The sequence below is a fragment of the Bombus affinis genome, chromosome 5 (genome assembly GCF_024516045.1).
Source record: "Bombus affinis isolate iyBomAffi1 chromosome 5, iyBomAffi1.2, whole genome shotgun sequence".
NCBI lineage: Eukaryota > Metazoa > Arthropoda > Insecta > Hymenoptera > Apidae > Bombus > Bombus affinis.
The window spans coordinates 7,593,669-7,607,891 of record NC_066348.1 but is presented as its reverse complement, the minus strand read 5'-3'; the positions used below and the strand labels follow the sequence as shown (position 1 = coordinate 7,607,891).

Sequence of the window (14,223 nt, the reverse complement as noted above, 5' to 3'; positions counted from 1 at the left end):
GAAACTAAATTAGGTGCACTCAACTTTAAACCATTAACTTCGACTGGAGTATTAATTATTGCAATATCTGAACAACTGTTTTACGAGTAATCAATAAATAATTCAAAGAATATAAAAATACATATATTCAATATATATATATTGAAATTGATATTCTTATAAAATGACAACTTACCAAGTTTAAGATTTAAAATGATAGGGTAATTGAGTTGCTTAATTCATTCGCGAAGGATACCAGGACAAAATAATATATATATCCTTGATTAAATAGATATTACATAAAAAATGATTTCCTACACTTTTCTCAAGGACCATAAATAAACTTATAGATATAATCTAATAAATATTTCAATATTTTTTACTTCGATCGCAATTTCAGTCTTTCCAAAGAAACATTATTCTTCTACAGAGAAACCAGCTTATTGCAACATTTCCTCGTAGTAAGATAAGTGGACCATAATTATGGTAAATTTGAACTCTTTTCACACATTATACAGGACATTTTCGATCGTGTACACATAAATCACAAAGGAGACATTGCGTATACATTGAGAGAGCAAGGTTCACATAAACGGGTCGTTTTATTCGAGTGCCGGTGGAAAAGCGAAAGGGCGAGTTCTTAACAAGTTGCAGAAACAGGAAGCCTTTTACTGGAGTAAAAAGTTCTCACCAACCTGGGACTCTGGCAAATCTGCAACCGGTGAAAACCGTCGACTTTCCCGGGGAGATCCGATTCCCTTCTCCATTGAAAAATCGCTTTTCAAAAATTTTTAATCCAAGGTTCAACGATCTGCGGATCATCTCCGGAAGCTATCTCACCCCTAACAATACTTTTCATCTTTAGATATCTATCTTGGACTTGTGATTGAATTGCGAATATCTCGATTCTGAGAGAATAGGAATCTTTTAAGCGTAACAGCAAAAAAATTGTTCTTCTTGGGATTGATTTAATCTCTCTGTGATAGATCTTTCTTTCGATATATAATAATAATATAATAATAATATGAATGGAAGGTTTCCAGTCTTTTTATAAATGCGTATCGCTAGAATCAAATTGTAAAAATTACAGTACCTCCAAGATATATTATTACAACATATATTTCTCAAGTTACTGTTTTTCAATTTCAAGTTACTGTTATATATTCTTTTATTTCATTTCTCTCGTTTCTTCTTCTAGAATCGAGACGACCGTACACGTTAGTATTGAAAACAGACTTTCAGAAGATAAGATTTTATAGTATTATAGTATCACATAGTATTACTATTTAACATAATTATAAAGCATAATTTTTAAGATAGGATACGTAGTTCCATTTATCATGAAACCGTAAATCTCGATAGACTTTAATAATATTAGAAAAATTGTAACAATATATAGGAATCTTCCCAAAAGTTGTAACTTTTATTTGATTTTGAAACGTAATGCTTCAATAATCTCTCTAAAATGATAAACTGTTTTAGAGTATTTAAATATTTCATATGATTCCTTTTTTAATTCTGGATAGTTGGAATTATTTGAAGACATAGATCAACAGTTACGATCTATGAATTTCGAGGTTTTTAGCGTATTTTGTTTGCTGATATTCTATATATCTCGTTCGAAGATGCAAGAGAATAACATGGAAGTTTATGTAGAAGCTTTGTTTATACACACACGGTATATTACACATCTCACATTCCACCTATCTTCCAACCACTATATAGCCCATTTTTCTTCGAATCTTCCAAATTTCTCGAAAAATTTGTCTTAAAAACTATCTTTAAAAGTAGAAGTAATAATGCAATCGATCTAATGTTCTTCTTACAAGTATAGAATTTTTTTACAATTTATAGAATCGTATAATGCAACCCTTGCACTTACGCACATTTATCGTTCAACCCCGCCTTTCTTTGGATTTTCCAAATTCCCCCCCCCCCCCCAAAGTTTGAAAAGAACTCTTATCTCTAAAAACAAAATCCTACAACTCATTCAACTTTCTCTCATTCAGTATATTCCATCACAACTTATACAATCGTGCGATCGCCTCGCACTCGCTTGTTATTCGACTCCCATATACCCCGTCTGTCTTCGAATTTGTCAAATTTTCCACAAAAGTCTTTGGAGAACTAACTTATCTTGAAAGACAAAGCTCAGCGTAGCGTAATACATCCAATTTTCCCTCACACAATCCGTACCATGATATAACCGATGATTGAATCATCATACCGAAAGTATTTTGCCTTTCTTCAAATCTTTCAAATCTTCCAAATATCTCAACAAATCCGAATAAACTTCAACCATAACCAACGCTTTGGCAACAAACATTGAATTTTTCTCATCCAACATATTGTAGCGTAACTAGTACGATCATACAATTGATTCGATAGCTACTACATAACACTTGCGATTCAATCATTACACCCGATATACTTCACCTTTCTGCAAATCTGCTAGATCCTCCAAATCCTCGAAAACTTCAACCATAACCAACCTTTTGATCGAAAACAATCTTCGTATTCACCTACGTATCATTAAACCCTTGCATATCCTACGTTTTTTTCTTCGAATTTCCCAATTTTCCTCCAAGAATTTCAAAAATTTCAACCATAATCAACCAATCTTCGTATTCATCTACATATCATTAAATCCTTGCATATCCTGCGTTTTTTTCTTCGAATTTCCCAATTTTCCTCCAAGAATTTGAAGACAGCCAACCCTTATCTTTAAAATCCAGCACTGCAACTGCAGCTACAGTCCCTACAATTCTTTCTCACCCGACATATTTCAACATAATTTCTAACTACGATCACCTAATTGTTTGCAAGCTACTACACGCCACGTGTACGTTTCAATCATCACACCCCGTACACTTCGCCCCATATGTTTTCCTTCAAACCTGTTAGATCCTCCAAATATAAAAAAATTCTCAAAAATTCCAACCATAATCAACCAATCTTCGTATTCATCTACATATCATTAAACCCTTGCATATCCTGCGTTTTTTTCTTCGAATTTCCCAATTTTCCTCCAAGAATTTGAAGACAGCCAACCCTTATCTTTAAAATCCAGCACTGCAACTGCAGCTACAGCCCCTACAATTCTTTCTCACCCGACATATTTCAACATAATTTCTAACTACGATCACCTAATTGTTTGCAAGCTACTACACGCCACGTGTACGTTTCAATCATCACACCCCGTACACTTCGCCCCATATGCTTTCCTTCAAACCTGTTAGATCCTCCAAATATACAAAAAGATCCTCAAAAACTTCAACCATAAGCAATCTTGCAAACAAGACCCAAGCAATACTATTGTACAATCCGAGCCTCGCACTCCCCTGCGTGCCATTAAACCCTCGTGTATCTACCTTAGTTTCTCTTCGAATCTTCGAATCTTCCTCCAAAAATCCGAAGAGAGCCAACCTTTATCTTTAAAAATAAAAGCCAGCACGCCGCGACCCATCCAATTCTTTCTCATCCGGCGCACACCGCCACAACCCGGTACGATCAGAGCACCCTACCCCCGCGTATCCTCTCGAGATAAGAAGAAACTACTTCATCTCGTCCGGCGGCTTCTGTCGGGCGACTAGGTGTCAGGCCGACAGGATGGATAGGGGGATGGTACCGTAGGTGGAGGCGTACGGTGACGTCGGGTGACGGTTTCGAGTGGCGGCTAGGCGGGAGGGTTAAAAAGGGTGGTTGTTCGTCGACGCCGAGCGTCGAGCGGGGTGTCTGGTGGGGCGCAGAGGACGCACGGTGGGGCAAGGGGAGGCGGGGGTTGCCGGTGTTCGCCGGTGTGGGATCCTAGTCGGATGTCGGATCCGCGGTGGAAACTTCAGTACGCGATCAACCACCGACGTGTGTTTACGGTCGGAGCTCCAGCGGAAGCTGCGAGGCCTGGCTGCTGCGGGGGGTGAGAAATCTTTTGCTTCACACCTTTTTAATTCTGTTGAAAACGGCTCGGTCTTTTAACACGTTCATCGGTCATTCTCATCACCATCGTCGCACTTTAATTTTGGACACGTTGTTATACAATTTGGCAAAAGTTTGACAAATCGTTTGATCGTTTTCCAGTACACGCGTATGAGCTAAGTGTTAGGTGTAGGCGAAATGATTTCTGTTCTTTGGACTTGTGAGAGTGAATGGTGGCATTCACATTTTGGATACACTGTCGTATTTTGGAGAAAGCTTTCCTATCCCTCGAACAGTCGCAGGGAAAAGTTTGGTCAGTTTCTAAATGATATTATCCAGATGGTTTAGCTCTGGTTGGGATTTCTGGATTTTTGCCTTTTTCGCAGTCGTGAGAGTGATTGGTGAGTTGATATGGGTAAAGAAGGTAATGGATGGTGGAACGCGTAGAATCTGTTCGGAGGACACGTGGTCGTGGGCTTACGTGCGAGCTTGCCTCGCGTTTAACGAGCTGCTCGTTAAAGCAGCCTTCGAACTGCGAATTTCACCGATGCCTACTACATTCGTTCCTGATATGTGTTCCGGCTTGCCTGATGACGAAACTGATTCGTCGAGTGCAGAGTGAGTCAAGATGCACGTTCCGGCTGGGAACAGTGAATAATTGGTTGGAACGTGGGTGTATTTGCTTCAAGTCCGTATGTGAACGTTTAATTGTTGGATCGTTGGTCGATTCATTCGTGTTAGTTGAGAATTTTCAATGTAAAAGTTGGGTCGTTGATTTTTGAGAAAGATCAACGCGTACATTGTTATTATTACGATTGCGGGATAACATTATTGTTATTATAATATTGTTAGGATTGTTATAGAATACATAGCGATATAAGGGTTGTTTAATCGGCGCGAATTTACCACGTGCATTTCGTGCGTTGTTCTTAAATTTCGCCTGATTCTCTTACTTTATTTATTTATTCATTTGTCAGCTGTTTTCTGATTTATTATCCCGTTTCTGGACTGTCGAAATTATATTATCGACTCGTTATTCTGTTTGTAGATATTTTTTCATTTACAAGACATCTTTCTCATATTTTGATGACTGATTAATTTCGTCCGTTTTTTAATTTTGTTTTTAATTAAAATTAAGTAGAATATCAGAATTAACTAGCGGGCGGGCGGAAAGTAAAAACGATTGTATTAAACGAAAAGTGAATATCGTTCGTTTCAGCGAGTAGTTTTCATAAATCTGAAATAAGAACGCTAAGAAACTCATTCCGCACTTGGTCCATTTAAAGTTAAAACTTCTACACGAAACCATCGAATACACTTTCAACGCGGAAAGTACAAGTTCATCCTGTTTATGCACATCCCTGTCACTTTTTATTCTTACGAGAAAACTTTTCGGGAAGTTGCTGCAAAGTTATGAAGTTCAGTGGCTGTTCAGGGTCAAGGCGTCGATATCGAGAATCCAGACGTCGTTCCGCCGTTACCTTAACGATATTAAGTGTTACAGAATCTCGAAATTTTGTCGTGAAATCCTCGTTGTGTGATACACGGTGACTAGGAAGAATATTTCAATATCACATCATATGAAAATATTATTTTATTTGGACTGTGGGAAATTTTAAAATGTTTTCTATTCACACGATATATCCAGGAGAAGTTTTTACAAGCCATTGCATGTAATTAAAAAATTATTATCGATTATTTCATCTTATACTGCAACATATTTTATTATCAAGCCAGATGATACTTTAGAGTTCACTTCTTTTCTATAAAAGATAACTTGAGAAATAAAATATATAATATGCTGATATATTGTTGTAATGCGATTGTAAACAATCAATTTAGAGAAGTAAAATATTACTCGTCGGTTGTTCTTTTTATGATAAATACGAGTCAATCAGTGTCATGAGGATAGCACGAGTTTAGTAGGAAAATCTTCAGCGGCAGTTTCATATCATCGATCTTCATCCGGTAACGTCAGCGTGCACTATTTTTGGCGAGAATTTCCCGGAGAAAAGTTTGATTCCAATCTGTCATTTGGAACGAAGGAAATAGGTCAACTGAACTGTTTTCAAGAGGCTGTCTCTCGCGTGAAAATTCGCAGTACGTGGTAATCGTTTGAGGCTCTCGTGGAAAAGGGAGGATACGAGGGGTGGTAGAAAAAAAGAAGAAAAAAAAAAATACGATGAAATCACGCCTCCATTCGAGAATCGACTTCTTTTCAATTTGAAACTCGACCGTGAACGAGCTCTCTGCGAGAAGATATTTAACATTTTCATGAATTCTCCGATAATTGTCGCTACGAACGAGTGGTTGAAAGTCAAATCGAGTTTCTATTGTATGAAAATATTCAGCTTCATAATGTAATATACATCAAGTTGATTTGAATGAAGTTTTCCTCAGATATTGATTTATATCGATCGAGAAAGAGTAAAAGACTTTGTACTTTAATCCTATGGGGGTTGTAGTCTACTATCGAGACGATAGTTACCATGGCTGTGGAGGAAGTATTATTATTATGTGCATAAGAAACACGTAACCTTTATTATCCCAGGTTCTGTATGTAGAGGTTTGTTGGTCACTGTAGAGGATGATTGGTTTGTTCGAATAACGAGACAATTCACTGTTGAAAACCGTCAAGTATATTTAAAATGATAAATAAATTAACACAGACAATAATCGCTCGTACTAACAGATTCGCTAAAGACAGTGTAAATCTCTAATAAGATCGCTCTAATAACTCGTTGATAACTGATAGATACTGAATTCCTTACGATTGCGTCCGTTTATTTATACTGGTCGAGGGAGAGCCGGAAAATCGAAATTCGTCTTCGTTTGACTGTTGTATTAGGTCATCCCATAAGTTCGTTCCGTTTTTTGAGCGGTTATATATGTTAAGATTGTTTACATACCTTTCAGTTTCACGAAAAAATGTAATCCCCCTCTCGTTGTACAACTTCTTTCCATTTTTCAAGTGCATTGATCCATTATCGCCGTATGTTTATAAATCGACACATGAAATGTATACACAAAAGTCGGCACGAACTTATGGGATGACCTAATACGTAGCGGCGACATTGTTTTGCCCGGAGTTTATTTATTATTATTATACATTATGCGTATCCTAACGACATTGCTACTCCGAGACAAAACAACAACATGATTTGAATTGTCCTCTAGCTTATGTGTCGCTACATGTATTTTATTTTTATAGTATCAAATTTTTTTTAGTCATACGAGACTACCAAATGAGTCTACTGTATGACATGTAATACGTTATACTTGTGTTTGATCAGTCTACTAATTAACGTTTTTACGTACAAGGCTGTAATAAATGCAGTGGTATACTTTAAATACTTTTGTAGCTACTATGCATATATCGTGCAAGTATCGATGCAATATAAATATTGCAGCTTTTATTCCGGTTTCGAAACTCAGTGGTAGCAACATACATTCTAGGCAGGGAAACAATTTTTACGTAACTTCCATGGAAGTTTAAATACTGCAATCAGTCGTATACGATACTTGGGAAGTAAAAAAATTTGAAATACCTTTTACGCCTGTACGTGACGGTTTACGAGCATTTTATGGGATGCTACGCGGCGAATAAACTTCTTATAGCTCGAAATAAAAATGGTCCCGGTATACGTATTTCTTTTTTATCTTTTTTTACGAGAAATTCCAAAAACCATTCTCCCTATGCTGGGACCTCGCTAAGCTGGAATTTCTGAATTATTGATCCGTCGTATCCTGTATGAACAGGATCCAGTAAAATATTCCATAAAATGGAAATGTACTCGTCTCTTAATCTTCCATCAAGGGGAAATCATTCGAAGTTTCCAGCGATAGAATTTGTTTAAATTCTACTTCGTAGTCTACAGTTTTTTTTCTTAGTTTTTCGAGTCTAGTTAATTAGAGTCTGAAAAAGATTCCTTGTTTTCTTTTATAGTAAATATTCTTAAGATCCTACGGCTGTTCTTTTTAGCATAAAAAATTTAATATCGTGATAATTATCTTCTTAACTAAGGCTACACATTTTTTTCGGCTATATGCTAAGGAACCTATGAAGATATTAACAAGATATTGTTTATTCGTAAATAATAATTTGTAGAGGATAACTCCAATATTTTAAGGTGGAAAAAGGCCTCTTAAACGGACAACGATCCAGAAAAAAATAGTTTCCAATAAGAGAAAAGGGATAAAAAATCTTGAAACGTTTCATAGCTCCAAACGATAGGAAACATATAAAACATTCAAAGATAAAAGATCTCGAAACAACAGGGCTTGAAGAGAAAATGTTTGAGGGGTTTATGGATGAACAAACTTAAAACAAAAACTGAAAAGAATAGAAAAATAAATGTTATGAATTCCTAAATTAAAAAAAAAAATAGGCTAGATAATTTCGCGATGAATATTGATTTCGACTTTGATTTTAAAGAGGATATTTTCTCATAGAAATTATTAGGAAAGTTACAAAGGGGAAAACAAAGATGATGTATTGCTTGCTTTTAAATAGCATAATTTGTCACGATCGATTAATACCAAGGCTACTCATTATGATACACGTTGAATAATTATGGGACTTCTATAAGGATCCTTCTCGATAATTTCGTATACAGATAGATTTTGCTATTGAGCAAATTTTTTAAATTACAAAACCCAAAATAGTATTCTTATTTATCACGAATTATCCTCTTTATTCAATTAAATTTGCAATCTTCTCCATTTTTTCTTCGCTCTTCGCTAAAAAATTCCACATCTTCTTGATTTTCTTCTCTCATAAACCCATCCGAAAAATTACCAACCTCTTCTATCTTTTTTTTACTCTTCGCTTAAAGAATTCTCAATTTCCTTCCATTTTTCGTTCGCTACTCGAATATTCGAAAGATCCCCGATCTTCTTCATTTTCTCTTCGCTCTTCGTTCACGAAATTTCAAATCCTCCTTTCTTCACTCCTCACCGAGACGATCTTCTTCTAATTCACGCAAGTCGATACTTGCGCTACCAAAATTCAATTTCAGTGTCAAGGTAGCCGGTGATCAGATTGAGGTGGTTAAGGATTGGGTGGTTCGGGTGACGGGAGGGCTGGGCGAACGCAGTAGCATTCGAAACTCCTTCGGGTAAGAACGCGAGGAACGCGGGTGGCCACGGGATGTGCAGTATCGCGGTGGTGGTGCCGGTTTGCGGTGGAACACACGTAACCAACACCAACGTTGCCGTTGGAGTGGCGTAAAAGTGGTGGTGACGTGGCCGTATCGTAGTGGTAGTAACACCGGTAGTAGTAGTAGCAGTAATAGTAGTAGTAGTAGTAGTAGTAATAGTAGTAGTACGATAGTGGGTACAACGGTATGTCTGGCGAGTTCATGAATGAGCGACCACTTCGCTTTCGCGCGAACGCTAATGGGCTTCCTTTCTCGCGCGCCGAACCACCCCTCGTGTTTTTGTTACGCCGCCGGTCCCGAGCACCTGTTACCAGGATAACGAATCGCCCTTTCGATGATGCTCGGTGACGATGCTGCGTACAACCGACGATTAATTCTTTTTTTTTTTTTTCGAAGGATAGGACTGTTCGCGTGTTTTCATCGGCTTTGGAGAACTTGGGCGGATAAATAGGTACAATAATAAATGTTGAATAATACTGAGAGAATTAGTCGTCCTGGTTCTTAACTAAGTCTATTTTTCACGAATGTGTAATTAACCGATGATGAACGTATGTCTCGTTGGTGTAAAGAATTGAAATTCGTGATAATGCGATGAAAATTTTATTCAGAAGGCTAAGTCCGCGCAATAATATTAACTTTGGTAAATTTTAAATTAGGTTTTTTCTCGGTGTAGAAGCTAGTGGAGAGATAGAACTATAGTTAAGAACTATGACTCGCTTACTCGTGACGAGATATATTTTAATTGCTGATAAGAATTATGCGAGGTGATGAACAATGATCGCTAGATCGTTCAATGATTGAATAGCTGAAACTTATTACTCGTTGATTTTATAAGAAGATAAGTACTGTTCTTAGGCCACATTGGCTTCTCTGTAATTTGTATGTTTCATTAACATTTACGCACTGTTATCCAGATATTTATGAACGGTAGTGTATTTTCGGCGCGTGCTCGTGAATTTTGGCAAGGGTGACACGCGGCGCTCTGTAGAAGATTTATGGATGCTTTGTTCTGCACGATGTAGCTTGGATTTAGGGGTGGTTTCGATTGAGTTCTTGTGCTGTGGATGTTACAGGGAAAGTATAAAATTTGATACGCTTACAATTACTCATAAACGTCTATCTAGCCTATCAAAAGATTGTATTTATTCAACTGAAATGTTATAAAATTTCATTGCAAAGTAGTTTAGTACGTTTTAGAATTACTAAGTGCGGTTTTACTATTATGTTATGTGTCAAGAAAGAAATGCGTAAATGTAGTATATTATACATATACGCCCTGTCTAAATAGTAATGGCGTTTTTATTAGATCTACTTTGTGAGTAGTTGACGTATACATTTATGCGAAATGTTTAATGAAAACGTCGAATCCGAGCTAGTGAAAAAACAACGCGAGTTTTTCCGTTTGAAGCTCTAAATAATTCAAGACATCAGGAACGCTTTCGCAACGTTTTAATCTTCTCCGAGCCCCCGGTTTTCTTCGCGTGTATGTATTCTTTTTTCCACTTTACATCGTTTACCTGGTTGCACAGTAGCCCAGCAACTCGCTAATTTTGCCTGGCCAGTTCAAACAAGGCGTCCAGTCGATCCATCCCAGACCAATTTACTTTTCATACATCCTGTTTCCTTTTTTCCCTCTCTTCCTCGTTCTGTTCGCTTTGAACCGAGTTTTTCGATCGTTGAACCCGTCGATCGTTGTCTCGTTTTGCCCGACGATAACGAGAAATCAACCCGTTTACCCCGTTATTTATGCACTCGTGTAAACATGCTCTTATTTTTGTATAATTATCCCGTGGATTGAATAATCAAACGAGTGTTCCATGAAACCTACCATTACCTCTCTCTGTATTTCGCCTTCGTTCACAGAAGTAATCTTTTCGTATATTCTTATCTTGATGCTTTCCGAAATAACTTTAAGACTCTCACGTACGGCTTTCTATAGAATTTGTACGTGAATATGGCGGAACTCGAGCCCGTAAAATCGATCCACGTAAATTTCTATGACGTGTTCAGTGCTTTCATATTGCTTAGTTAGGTTGTCTCACGAGGAAGTAGCTCGTTTTTTTTCGTCCGATCACTGTTTTATGGTAAATTTATACCGTTGTTTTATGATCATTTTTATTCCATTAGATGGAAGGTTTATTGTTCTTCGGGTGATTCGAAGATACTGTTAAAAAGCAAAGGCTATATACGTACGTTTTTATGTGATTCGACAATGTCGGTGAAAATACAAGGTGCTTGTGCAAATGTCCAAATAATTTAGAGTTATCGTTAAACATAGGTCGAGAAAAGTTTCTGGATGGTTGTTCGGATCAATGGTTATAGTTATAGGTGAACATAGGGATGAACTATTTTCGTGGGAATTATGGTATGATCATAGGAATCTTCAACAGTATAGAAGTATCGTTTAACGTATGAAGACGATGGTTTTTTTTTTCTCATATTAAAACTTCGAATAAATAAACAAAATTTATACGAAGAATAGTACATTGAAGCATTGCCTTCATGTTATTGCTGTCGAAGAAAGAAGTGACATTAATTTTAATAATTCCCCCTTAGAGTCTCTACTTTGTGCACACATTGGGCACGCAACCACAATGAAAAAAATCAATCGTTATGATTGCACGTACGTTTACGATGCAAATTTTGCTGCCCATGAAATACATATTCTCATTAATTACACGGGATTCTCGGTTGAACGAAATGGATCCCGGTGTCTGTTACTTCAGATAAGCAAAATTATGAAGTACAAATATGTTCTTTTTTAACAATGAATCACGCAGTCTGTTTAACATTATTCTACATTGCAAATAAAGGACCGTTTGCGAACAAAGTAATTAATTTCGTTCCTTTTTCAATGATACAACTGTCGCTGATTGAACGCGATATCTATCCAATTAATTATCAAAGTTCGATTAATCGTCAATTTATATATATGAGATATTGTAACGGAGATCGAGCTCTGATTACGTAGTAACATAGTTTTTCAAAATTATCTGCAAGTTGCTTTCCAGATTATTGATTCAGTTTTTAAAGCGGGATAATATCCGTTTCAAAATTCTCACGCAATCCTTTTGAACCTGTTAAACCATCACCTTCAAAACCTCTTTTCAGAAGAACTTTCATCCATATCTTTTTTTATTTCCATTCACGAAATCCGTCACGTAAATTTTTTCTATTTTCCGAAAACCGCTTTTCTGCTTTTCAATATCCTACCCGATATGCTATCGAAACCTTTTCCTCTCCATCACTACGCAATTTGCATATTTCGCGCAACTATTCTCGCACATATTATCTCATTGTCAATATCTTAGTGAAAACTGTAACAAGCCGCTTTACTGCGATATTTGGTTTCATAACAGCTTCTCTTTGAATATTCAGATTATTCATGACACTTTCCTAGGAATTTTACTTGTTAGCTGTCTTTGATACGAAAAAAAGTAAAAATTAGATAAATATAACATATATAACTATACGAATAAACATATAAATAAATATGTTAAAGTAATGTTTAGATGGAAGCCTCGAATAAAGATTTAAAGCACGTTTAACGCATTTTATGAAAAAGCAATTTTTATATAAGAAAAATACTAAGAAATACCCTGTTTTATAAGTTTTAGAGACTTAACGTGCCTCTTTTGTTTAACATTAAACCGTCTCTCAACGAAATATCTGCAATCTGTGTGTACTAAAACGATAGAGACTGTGAAACTTTTAATTCAACTTCCAGCAAAATGTGCTACTGTCTCTTATATGAAATTACCACTTCAATTAGTGTATCACTCAGTAAAGTAAAAATATACATTTACCATAGAAAATTTGTACACGCACATCCTGCATGTTAAACAACATATTTTGATATTACATTAATAATATAATGAAATATGAGTGTCAAGATTGTATTGAATCTACTCTGAAAATCCATATATCTATTATCAATGGAAGTTGCAAGATGTTTATTGTAAATTTATATTTAATACAAAATTGGTCTACAGTATAAACAGTTATTTTAAGCAATAAGTGTTAAAGATGGTCCTACTGAATATCGAAATTTATTATTAACGCTGTTGTATACAACAGTGGTTAAAGTCGTATTCGGGAGGAATTTCTTTCCGACGTTTCACCAGCACTGCAATTAGCTTCTTCAAGGACCAACTCAAACAGTGTTGTGTACAAAAGCGTTAAGTGTGACAATTCAGGCCGTGAAAACCTCGCGTCTCTTATTACGGATGATTACTTGTTCAAGTGCCTCTGTGATTTCTGCAAAATGTATACAGTGAACGTTTCTATGTATAACACGGTTAATTCGTCCTGTGTTAAATCGAAACCGTGTTACAAAAAAATCGTGTTATAGGAGGACTGTCGTAATTTGTGATAAATGGGTTGAATAATATCCTTGTACTAAATATTAGCTTGTCCGAAAAGTTTCTTTCGTTTTATAAGGAAATAATAGACGCACAATGTTTTTTGTTTTATATTAGTTTATTGAATTACGCACGAACATAATAATAGAAATAGAACGAAATGGATCATACCTAATTCAATAGAATAATATAAAACAGAAATTGTTGTTCATCTAGTATCACCTTATGAAACGAAAGAAACCTTTCGCACAACCTAATACTTGTAACTTGCAAATAAGTATACTCGTAACTTCTAACTAAACTTCTAACTAGTTGTAGCTTTTGTATATGTTTTCAGAATCGTTTAGAATTTTTCCAATGTAATCGCGATAGTTGAGTGTCCATTACAGGTGCAATGAAATTTCAAAATATTTCGTATAACCAACGCGGTACGTTGATGAAAGATATCGACGAATGTATCAATACTGCTGCGTGCAACTGTATAAATTACTCCATTTACAATTCATCAGAACGTTATATTTACGCACCGTATACGCGTTATTTCATGATCCTTAATGGATCAATTAAAAAACATAAGCCTGCCTGATATTTACCATTCTTTTGCAACTGCATTTCAAATGAAACTTATAACAACGACGGTGTATTCGTGAAGTAAACACATAATCCATAGAAAGATGAATAAATTGATGAAGTTTACGAAATGCTAGAACGTTTGAAAGCGTTAATGGAACTCGGTCGAAAGGAACCCGTTTTACAGGAAATAAAAAACGACGGGGACTGGCTATTGTCCCGCGCGGAAATTAATTATT

The 14,223-nt window shown here is 36.1% G+C and overlaps 1 protein-coding gene across 5 annotated transcripts in view; it reads left to right on the top strand.

Moving 5' to 3' along the window:
- Positions 1-3,755: 3,755 nt before the first annotated feature.
- The window catches only part of LOC126916309 (cell adhesion molecule Dscam2), a 307,369-nt gene continuing 296,901 nt past the window's right edge, over positions 3,756-14,223 (top strand). For all 5 annotated transcript variants that reach the window (XM_050721989.1, XM_050721988.1, XM_050721987.1 and 2 more), the window contains exon 1: positions 3,756-3,895. The gene's annotated coding sequence lies outside the window, so the exon portion shown is untranslated. The remainder of the gene's footprint in view (positions 3,896-14,223) is intronic.